The sequence below is a fragment of the Dermacentor andersoni genome, chromosome 11 (assembly GCF_023375885.2).
Source record: "Dermacentor andersoni chromosome 11, qqDerAnde1_hic_scaffold, whole genome shotgun sequence".
Lineage (NCBI taxonomy): Eukaryota > Metazoa > Arthropoda > Arachnida > Ixodida > Ixodidae > Dermacentor > Dermacentor andersoni.
In genome coordinates this window covers 94797765-94807530 of record NC_092824.1, presented here as the reverse complement: position 1 = coordinate 94807530, position 9766 = coordinate 94797765, and the positions used below count along the sequence as shown (strand labels likewise).

General features: G+C 45.6%; 1 long non-coding RNA gene across 1 annotated transcript; it reads right to left on the bottom strand.

Annotated features, from left to right (window-relative positions):
* Window positions 1-778: 778 nt before the first annotated feature.
* Window positions 779-9489, bottom strand: LOC129386864 (uncharacterized). The gene is made up of 2 exons (XR_011891241.1): window positions 9241-9489; window positions 779-1878 (listed from the first exon to the last, which is right to left on the bottom strand). It is a non-coding gene; the product is annotated as an uncharacterized lncRNA (long non-coding RNA).
* Window positions 9490-9766: the final 277 nt, after the last annotated feature.

The following is a 9766-nucleotide window of genomic DNA, read 5'->3' as shown; positions in this document are numbered from 1 at the left end:
ACCGACTTACATTACGGCTATCACTTTGCACCACATTTACGTGCGCCATTGAAGCCCAGTGAATTCTCTCTAGGGGCGGCGCTGTCGTCGAGGTGTAGTCACGTGTAGTGTTGAGGAGAGGAGCGTTCTAAGAATACGGTGGGGGGGGGGGGGGGGGGGTTAAAGGGTTGTGTAGTGTAGCCAGGAGGTTTTTCAGCGCCTCGGGAAGGGCAGCCCTCCTCCTCTCCGGCCGCCCTCTCCCCCTGTTGTGGCTGCGCGAGAGGGCTCTGCCGGCGGGAAAGGAAGATGGACGTCACCTTCCTAGGTGGCGCTCGCGCCGCTGGAGACAACACGCTTATCACGAATCGACTCGAATGTAAAGCCACCTACATATGATGCGGTTACAGATGGGCTGGTTAACGACTACGTCAACTGCGGGATTATGCAATGAAGCGAGAGCCACCTAAATATTCCCACTGTAACGAATATGTACTTCACCAAGCGCGTCATTCCTCTAACGAAGCGAATAGCATTCTAGCGGCAGTCTGCTATTCGCCTACATTGGTAAGAATGGTCAATTGTTTCTGCGCAATTTTTTATAGTGTTAGTAATGAATGCGCACGTAAATGTGGTGCAGAGTGATATGCGTAATGTACGTCGGTAACGTGTCTTTTAGCTTTGTGCATTTCATCGAGGTTTTGCCTTTTACATTGTTATGTTGTGCCCTTTAAACTCTTTACATCGAAGACAAGTGTAGTGACACAACATACCATTTGCAGTCGGATTGCCAAAAGGCTCCTTACGAAGATGAAAAATGTCTTTTTTATTATTTTTTTCTGTTTTCATGAAGTCGCCCGCATACATGAGCACTGCAACATCTCCATGTAAACGTGGACAAAATTTTGACCATCTGTCAACTTTATTCGGGTGAGAAACTTTTGTTTACCTAAACACGTGGGATAATGCTAACCGCATTGGTATTCGTTGTACCGGCTCTCCAATCCTGATTACCAGCGTCCCCTCCCCCTCTCGTGCTCATTACTTATATGTACATCACGTCGTCGTCGGCGATGACTCACTTCTCTTACTTACACTGAGTGTTATCCATTTTCTTTAAAAAAGAACGATGGCAACGATGAGATAACTAAGTCATTTATAAATGGTGCCACGAGCATCTGCCTTCAAGTTATATTGAAGCAAGGTGTGAGACCTGGCTATAGTTGGTAATCCGTGACGTGCACAGCGCAACAGCAGACGGAAAGGCACGACGGAGACAAGTCGTACGTTTCCGTCGTTTTACCGGCTGCGGCACTGTGCAAATTATATAGACCATATTTTTTTTCTGTGTATTACTTCTAGATAAGTTTTGAAAAGGGCAAAAAAAAAAAAAAAAAAAAACTGATGTCCACGGGTATGCACATAGGGTCTCGGGAGTTCAAGCCTATATATCTCGTTCAATTCTTCGACGTCGGCTTTCTCATCTTACCACCTCGCCTTCCTGAAAAAAAAAATTATTGCGTTTCCTCACTAAGGGGTCCCCAGCGCCGTTGTATGTGTCTGCGATAGCCACTTGTATAGCCACTGGTGTGGCTATCTAGCGCACGTGCACGTACGGAGGTCCCGTAGGCAGCGATAGCCAACCGCCGTCCATAGAGGTGTCGTTTGAAGAGCTCGGCCTGCCGTTCGGTTGTTGGCGCTCAACGTAGTCGCGTCTTCTCGAAGCACGGATCCAGGGCACGATCCAAGTGCAGCGCTTCTGTCCCAAGCTCCGGCATGGGTGCCGGCCGGGGTTTTCGATGCCGAAGCGGGCCGATGGTAGCCGAACGCCCACCGAGTCCTTCCGAGCCGAAAGGTGTCGAACGCGGATAGAGTCCGCTTCCGTTCCGGTATGCACCCACACTGAAATGCAGAGGGGAAGGAAAAATCCTTCGGAGTCAGGTTTGGGCTCGTGCGTGAGCCATGGCTTACCAGCGACTTCGCGGTCCTCCCTTTTCTAAGTAAAAGAATTCATTCGTTCAAAGGAACACTAAAGAGAAGAAAAAAAATATTTCAGCAGCGATAATAAAATTAGCCTTCTACAATATCAGAACAACCACTCTCAACAAGGGAACACGCCTTGTAATCTGGAGAATATGAAAGGCTGGTGGCGACACCGGCTTGGGGAATTTCCAGTTCGCCGTGACGTCGCATATCTTAGCGACGAGATCTGCTCGTGACTAGTACATTTTCTTATCACCCGCCGTGGTGATAAGCTCCATCTCACGAGTCGTTTGCAGGACTGTGGAAGCTGGTTTTTTTATTCTATGGGACGCCATTCGGAAAGCCGAATTCCCCTCGAGATGTGTCCATCCGCGCCGCATCGTCTGCTCAGCGGAAGCTGGATTCTCGGCTATACGGCGTGCATGCGCAAATATCATAACATGTCACGTATCGCTGTAAGGTATCGTGCAACTAAGCAAAAAATAAAACCCTCTAATTCCGCCAATACTCAGAGAGTTAGGGCCGGAGCTATATTATGCTGCGCAAGGGTGTTTACCGGATGTTCACCGAACAGCCGGGAGAACACGGCCAGACGAAACGCAAACCTTCACACGTACGACGCCTTTGCCACGGTATACGAGACCCTACGGAGCTGCGCGCGCACGAGCAAGCGCCCCGACAACATGGTCGCTGCAGCGAAAAACACCACGTGACTTCCTCTACGCTTTTCTTCCAGCGAGCGGACAGGCAGTCAGTTTTTTGAGTTTTTCTTTCTTTGTTTGTTTTTTCTCCTCCCTCCATGTCTGGAAACGACTTGTGAGATGGAGTAGTCGTCAGGGCGTTGTGTCGCTGAGACCGAGGTTGCCGCACAGTAGTCGCCAATCCGATTCCCGCCGCGGCGGCCATGTTTCAACGCAGGCGAAATTTAAAACAAAAAAAAAAAAAAACCGCTCGTGTACTCCTGCAACCTGGTGTCCGGATTGCAGGAATCGCGGAATCGCGGTTTTGGGTCGTAATATCCCAGATTAATTTCTTTTTTCTATCAGTAAAGATAGATGTGCATTGTATTCTAATAGCCAGACGTAATTTAGCAAGCTTCAAGAAAGTTTTCTGCGCCATAACCGTCCAAATGCGGCAAATAGTGTAGGATCCGAAGCGCCACACTGACGTATTGGCGCGAAATAATGCTAAGAAAATGAATTCGTTCTTTATTAATGATGAACCCAGCATCACAAACTTAACGAAAACATAAAGTTCTTTTAAGAATACTTCAGTTGTCTAAATTTATTAGTGTCTTTGTGTTTAGTGTCCTTTTCAAAAGTACTGTCATGGCGTTTTCGACTTGACTTTTTTTGTGCGGTAAATGAAGGCATCCCTTGAGTCTGCTGCCAAGACTCAAAGCGTTCTAAATAATTCGCTATAACTTTTGTTTCTAACTATGAACCCGTTTTGGTTTAAGCGCCCGGAAGGTTGACCCGTCATGGCGTCACTATGAATTAGCTTGCTCCATTAGCTCGTTACACAGACGCATCGGTATTGTTGAAACAGGTGCAAGCGGTGGACGACCTCCTCTTGATTCTAGGTGTATGGTAAGTAAGGCATGTAGGCCACATGTCGATGTATGAGCGTTTCAAGGTTGCGACGAATGCGTTAATTGGTGCGATGTGAAGCGCAAAAGCGCAATTTTATCCAAATATTTAAAATACTTCCATACTCCCATTCTCAAAATACTCCCACGTAATCTCAGGTTCGTCACGCATATTTCCGTTTCAATCGTTCGACGCCCCGTCCTCAGCCGCACGTTCAGCCGCCGCGGTAGGAATCAATCAATCGCGATCGAGCAGACGCTCAGTTCTCCTGATTTCGGCGCTGAAGTTTTAGGCATATATACTGACACTGATTACGTACATGTATAGGGGGACTTCATAAGTGCTCTGTGTCTGATGGGGAGAAGCATGGATGCGCGGTCATTTGCGCACTACGAGTCGAGTATCTGCAGTGCCCCTGGTTTTGACATACCGCTCACTTCCGGTGCCACATGTAGAGTTAAGCTATACGTCTCCTTCTCTCCGCTTATATCGACAGCGGTCAAACAACCGGATGCCTCTTGAGCGAATGTATCGTATTAGCACGATTCTAATGCCCACCTTTCTTGAATAAAAAGTGCGTTCAAATTTGCATGCGCGTTATAATCGTAACTATAAATAAAAGCGAAACCGGTTCTTACTACTTAAAAAAAACTCAATGAAGGATAGCCAGACTGCCGTCGAACGGACACTGTTTCTTTGTGCCTTGGGTTGCGGTCGCCATTTTCCAGTTTGCTTTACGTGTGGCACTTGTAAAGCAATAGATGGAACTGAAGATTACCTTGTGTGGTCGGTATACAGCGAAAAGGAGGTGCCCTCGGACTCCGACAGTGACTATCTACTAAGATTCAGCTAGAATAGGCACCAAGTTTCAAGTTTATATATATATATATATATATATATATATATATATATACTGCGCGTTACAATCGGGGGCGCGGTATACAGAATCGTGCAAACACTGTATATCGGCAAGGTGCACTTGTCCTCGAACAGGGCTTTGTCAAATCGTTGGCACCAGCGACGCATACCGTTTTGTTCTTCCGCTGTCAATCACTTCAAGTGCCCATATCTTCCCGCGAACCTGTTTCTCGTTTGGGTTTCCCAATCTAGATGGTCCGTATCGACGTCATCGTGGCCGGCACGTTTTTTGGGTGCTAGCAGGGTGAGAACCTAAGTCTGTGACGTCACGAAAAAAGAAACGCTATCCGTAATTACGCTAAAAAATATGTCGGAACAGACATTGAATCTTACGTGACACGGCCGCTACGGTAAGCGCCAAGGCCAACATGGTTCTGCCCGGAAGACGATGTATGGCGTACCTGCGTCTGATCGCCTTCACAGATTTCACTTCGCGCACACACACACACTCCGTATATATCGGCCGCAGGTTGGACGCCTTTTAGCCAAACTAGATCGCTACCCGGCCAGCTGCCTGACGCCTCGTCCCGCACACACGTTCGTTTCTCATAGACTGTCCCGCTTCTCATTGATCTGCGCGTTAAATGCGTTGAAAAGACCGGGGCACCGGCTCGATCATGCGCGCACCTGCAGTTCGAGGTCCTGTGCGTTTCTGAATAAATTTCGAGGCTTGCATGATTGGCAGCGCCTGAAGGTGAGAGAAGGCCACGCTTGTAAGACAGCCGTTTAGTGATACAAAAAAAAGAAAATTAAGTGTCCATCAACGCAGGCGTGTTTTATCTCTGCATCAAGTAGGTGCGCCGTTTTGTATAGTTATGGGCCCGCTATTATTTATGTACTATATATATATATATATATATATATATATATATATATATATATATATATATATATATATATATATATATATATATATATATATATATATATATATATCGCTCTTCATCGATGATCACCCATTTTCAATACCGCGCCTTTCTGCTACCTCTAACGCATGGAAATACTTCTGGCACGTCTGCAGTCTGGAACTGAAGAGCTCCGGCGCTCACCGTATAGCCAAAAGTATATATATATATATATATATATATATATATATATATATATATATATATATATATATGTATACTTTTGGCTATACGGTGAGCGCCGGAGCTCTTCAGTTCCAGACTGCAGACGTGCCAGAAGTATTTCCATGCGTTAGAGGTAGCAGAAAGGCGCGGTATTGAAAATGGGTGATCATCGATGAAGAGCGATGAGACTATAATGAGACGTCATATATAGCAGGCCCGGATTGATTTCGACTGCGTGTATACCTATGCGCGCCGAAATCTCATCGGTAAAGGCGGCCCTTCCACAGTTTCAGCTATAATGTAGGGATATCTCACGCTTCGTCAGCAGCGTGCGAGTTGCCGGAGCACGTGCTGTTCAAGAAAAAAAAAAAAAAAACGTTCGACTGACCGTTTAGCCATGCGTTTAGCTTTGGTTAAGCACGAATCCTGGTGCGCTAGCCCCGTTTTAACCCTTTAGCGTTGTCGCTGTTCGGTAGTTTCGTTGGCCCATGCTTTTCTCGTGGCCTCTGCATCAGCTTCGATGATGCAGAGATGATAGATAGATGATGTACGTACGGCTAAAACTTCAAATTCTTTTGGAGTAACTAGAAAGGTACCTTAGAAAGACTACGAAATACCAACCAAGAAAGTAGTAAACTAGAGCACTAAATACTTTTTTTCCTTTGTAGCTTCGTGTTACAATCGGCTGAGCGGCAGTTTTATCTTTCACTAATGCTGTTTTACAAAAGCACTTGTGAAACTCTGAAATGCGCGAAACAATATTTAGAACACAGTAATACGAGTATAGGATATTAAAGCTATGTACAAGGGAGGTCCAGAATGCACCAATGTCCACCTAACTTCCTGATATTATAATTTTTTTTATTTCAAATACTGTTGGTCGTCTTGGCCGTAACAGGGTGGGTACAGCAAGTTTGCACATAGCGTAAAAAATGTAAACACTTTACAAACGTAAATAGGACATGAAGCAATGATTGTTGAAAATACAATGCAAAACAAATAGCGAAATACAATAGTTTGGCTAAGAAATACATGATTCTAACATTGTGACAGTGATATTGGAAGCAGCATAAAAGAAAGACTATTGTATGTATTTCTAGAATTGTGTGACAATGTTTGCACGGCACTACTAAGATTCAATTTCATAAAAGGTTTTTAACGCGTTCCTCAAAGATTTTAATGCTACTCGACTGCAAAACAGACGCCGGCAAACTGTTCCATTCCTTATTCGTTCGCGGAAAAAATGAACAAGCGTACATGTCCAGATATGCTTTTGGAATTGAGAACATGCAATGATTGCTTGACCTGACGTTTCTAGCCTGCCTGGGAGCAAGATAGGGTGTGGTTTCAATATTGAAGTGGCCTTTTGAGAACAAAAAAAAAAGAAATTTAAGTCTAGCCAACTTCCGCCGTTGAGCCATGTATATATATACATGGCTCAACATGGCTCATATATATATAGCCAGATATATACCATGTCCTAACGTGTCAAGGTCAGTGCCAAAAAAGAAACTCTCATTCAGCAGTTCGGAATGGTGAAATGTTTCAAAACCGTCTATTTGCGTTTCACTGGTGATCTTTTGTAGGGGCACTATAGAGAACGATTTGGGCTGTACTAGTGAGTTACTTTTCTATTATACAAAAAAAATATATTTACGTGAGATCATTATTATGGCGACATGGGCTTTGATACCATCTTCTCGCGCCCAGTTAAATTTTTATCAGTAAAATTAATTACATTGTGTTTTAAAAGAGCCAAAGACGGAACCTAGGAACTTTAAGAACCTTTATTGAACCACAACATTTCAAATGCGGAAAAATACTTTGTCATCCGTGACGTTAATTAAGCGAGAACAGCGAAGACCCAGAAATATATTTTTGAAAGAATACATTCCTCGTATGTCGTAGCTGCCGCTCCTCTTACAGGATTTTATTGTTTTTCTTTTTGCTTGGAGCATCCATTTGTTCCCTTTGCCGCTTCACGTATTCACGCTGTTTTTCGAGAGCCCTAACTATACTTTGCCTGCCCATAGCGGTGCTGCAACAACATTGAAATCGGTTGCTGGACTAGTTCTTATGTGTGTGTGTGTGTGTGTGTGTGTGTGTGTGTGTGTGTGTGTTGTGTGTGTGTGTGTGTGAAAGGCCAGTGAGGTCACTCCCACGCCGCAAGCTGCTGTCGCCGCGGCAGCTTGCACAACAGTAATCCTTACCGGGAAACGTACGCGGGGAGCGCTACGTGCTTCGCATTGTTAGCAGGAGCGCCTTATCATCTATGATGTGGTTTGGATGCTTGTTGTGTGCTTGTTCTCTTAGAAAGCGATGCCGCGCTGTATCTTGTATGCGCTATACCAAATAATCTATGCACAGTTCGCTTCAATCGCTGAAGGTTCTCCTTTTTTCCCCATGAGGACGATGCCGCGAAGACTCCCGACTAGCCAGAGGCTAACAGCTTCGCTGTAAAAGCAAAAGACTGGTCGTGATGCTACCTATAGGAGTTCCTACTTCCCTTACCTAACACTGAAGTGCCTGTGATGACGATTCCGCAGAGAATTCAAGGCATAATTTCGCCTTCATTTTCGTTAACAAGTTGTTCACGAAACCGTGTTGACTGGCTGGTTGGTTACGATTCATGATTACATACGCAGCGCGATTGGGCGAGGACATAGAATTAATGAACGTATCACGCACAGCGCTACTCTCAACTGCTATTGCGACAAGTAAACGATATATATATATATATATATATATATATACATTATGCGGTTTTACGTGCCAAAACCACTTTCTGATTATGAGGCACGCCGTAGTGGAGGACTCCGGACATTTCGACCACCTGGGGTTCTTTAACGTGCACCTAAATCTAAGTACCACGGGTGTTTTAGCATTTCGCCCCCATCGAAATGCGGCCGCCGCGGCGTGTGTATATATATATATATATATATATATATATATATATATATATATATATATATATATATATATATATATATATATATATATATATGGGAAAAACGTGTTGTTATACCTGTTGAATACGCTGCAGGCAGGTGTACGGTTCATCGACAGATTATATTGTTTTTGTTTCCGTTTCACCGATACGTATCTGTATTGTTTACATGCGAAAATAAAGTGAGCAGTTGAAAGTAGCGCTGTGTGCGTTATTCTTTCTCTGTCCTGGTCCAGTCCCATTGTATTTACTATCATAAGGTCACATATTTTCTGGTTACGGAGAGCACATTTGCATGAACAACAATGAACTGTTATTTGAGTTGAAACTTGTATAATACGGTACTTAGTAAATGGCCTGTCGACCTATCCACCCCGCGCACCGTGCGTTGATAGCACGTTAACGAAACTCAGGCGGTCAAAATTAAACCTCAGTCCCCCACTACGGCGTTTCTCATAATCAGATGGCGGTTTCGGCGCTTAAAACCCCAGAAATAATTGTTAAACACTGAACTATTCACAGTTGAAACTTCGATCCAGCACATCAGTATTGCAATTATAGATATTGAGTTAAGTTTTCCGCAGTAAAATCGGCATTTTCAGACATCAAATTCGGCGTGTAGCATACATGGTACGTTGTGCATTAGAGAGTTAACGAATGTACTGTCGGTCTAAACTCATCCGCTGCGGCTCTCCACGTACGTTCTGTGCGCCAACTTCTCCACGCGTCCGCGTACACCCCAACAACTGGCACGTACCTACATTGCAGTCCCAGCAGACGTGTCTTCCCTGCTCGTCTCCGGTTCGACACACCTCGCGCAGGCCGTGGGTCGGAAGGCACCGCGGACACGTCATTCGTCAGCGGACCGCCGGCATAACTGTCCGGGCTGCAGCTCTCCTGCGGCTCGCGCCGTTATTTACGATCGCACAGCTGCGAAAGTCCGTGATGTCCGCGCTGCGCCGAGGGCTGCGACCACTCCCTCGCCTGAACCCCGGCGCCGCGTCCTCCTCTCCACCCCGGCAATCCCTCTATGCCCGCGGTAGTATGGCGCGTCCCCTTCTCACCAAGCTCTGCACCCTCACCTTACTCCGTGCTTGCCCCCGTGCCCCCTTCTCCCACATGATACGCAGCGTACTCTCCGCTGCCGTTATGGCGCGGTCGTATATTCAGGAGCAGGCCCGTTTGCCTCCGGGAAACGACATGGTCATCAACCGCTACCGTTCGAAGCCAGGATCAGCTCGTCACGCAAGGAGCAGCGTCTGAGACAGGTGTCTGTTCGGAAA